The 1,397-nt window shown below is 51.3% G+C and overlaps 1 pseudogene; it reads left to right on the top strand.

Moving 5' to 3' along the window:
- LOC114072270 overlaps positions 1-1,397 on the top strand; it is a 7,646-nt pseudogene that overhangs the window by 4,791 nt on the left and 1,458 nt on the right.

The raw sequence follows: 1,397 nt of genomic DNA on the forward strand, positions 1-1,397 counted from the left end.
TCGTGGGGTGACACTGTCCCCTCCCTGCAGGACACTCCCCCTGAAATCCTTGGTGGGGGGGCCTTTTGTGTCTATTGCTGGTTGCTGCTTCATCCTGGGGACCTGAGGGCCCCTCTGCAATCCCATCCCTGGGGCACAATCTGCTCTCCAGATGAATCTGAGAAATCTGGTAAAGAAACTGCCCAGAGGTCTTTTGAGCAGCAAAGGTGTTTATTTGTCGAGGTCGGGAGCAGGCGGGGTTGGCACCACAAAGCTCTTGCTCAAAGGTGTCGATACAAAACAGGGTAATTTATACAGTGTAACTTCTGTGATTGCAACAACTTACATCCATATTCATTTGATTGCAACATCTAATCATTCATGTTGATAATAGCTGGAGTACAGGCAGAGCTCAGGCAGAGCTTGGGGTGGAGCTTTTCTTGGCCCTCAGTTCTGGGGGTTCATCCCCCTTTCTTCATCATCAGGGTTGGGGTCTCTGCAGTCTTCCTCAGTGTGACCCCTCTAACTTTCCATTGTCTTTGCCCCAGTCACTGAAGCTTGGAGAGATCCTTGGCTTTAGACCTATTTCTCCTGTTCAAATGTCTACCTTGGCTCACTTTGCCCTAATTTCTGGCTTACAGACCTGTTGTAGAATGTTTCCAGCCTTCTTTAGATTAGGTCCAAGGAACAGAACAGAACAAATTTTTCTTTAGCAATTTAGGCAGAGCAGGTGTGGGGGGGCTTCTCTCAGCTGAGCAAAATATTTCAGGGAATTCTTTAGGCCTTGCTCTCGTTTCAAGAGGGAATGTCTGGGAAGGCGGCACCCCAAAGGTGAGAGTCAGAGGAGAAGGGACCCTTGGGACCCCCAACATCCAAGACAGGGGAGACCCTCTGAACCCCAGAGGGGACACACCAGAGAGGGTGAACTCCTGGGGGAGATTTATTTAGGGCTAATCTTCAAATTTTGGAGTTTGTTTTGCTGAATCTCAACTTTTTATAGTTTGAGGGACAGGATTCTTCTTGCTGTTTCTGAGGGGATTTTGCCTGAATCTTGGTGGTTGGGATTTTCTGTGCTGAATCTTGGTGTTTTGGAGGGTTTTATGGTCCCAGGATGGCCGGTGAGTTCTAGAGATGGACTTGGGCAGGAGGAACCCCCAAGGCAACCCACTCAGCCCTTGTTTCCCCCAGCAGGATTTGTCTTCCCCAAAGCTTGGGCAGATGGAGGAGGAGGCTGTGAAGAAGACGAAAAGGCCACGGGCCTCACAGGCAGGTGAGGAGGAAGTCAGTGCCCCTTTGGCCCTGTCTTGTGGTGCACGTGGGGGCCAAATTTGGGGGGGATGTGCTTGGCCTTCCCTGTGGGCCAGAGGCAAATCCCCTGCCTGTCCTTCTTCCTTCCTGCCCCAGGCCCCGAGCTGAGG

The sequence above is a fragment of the Empidonax traillii genome, unplaced genomic scaffold (genome assembly GCF_003031625.1).
Source record: "Empidonax traillii isolate 1590-97213 ecotype Southwest subspecies unplaced genomic scaffold, ASM303162v1 scaffold2881:size36976, whole genome shotgun sequence".
Classification (NCBI taxonomy): Eukaryota; Metazoa; Chordata; class Aves; order Passeriformes; family Tyrannidae; genus Empidonax; species Empidonax traillii.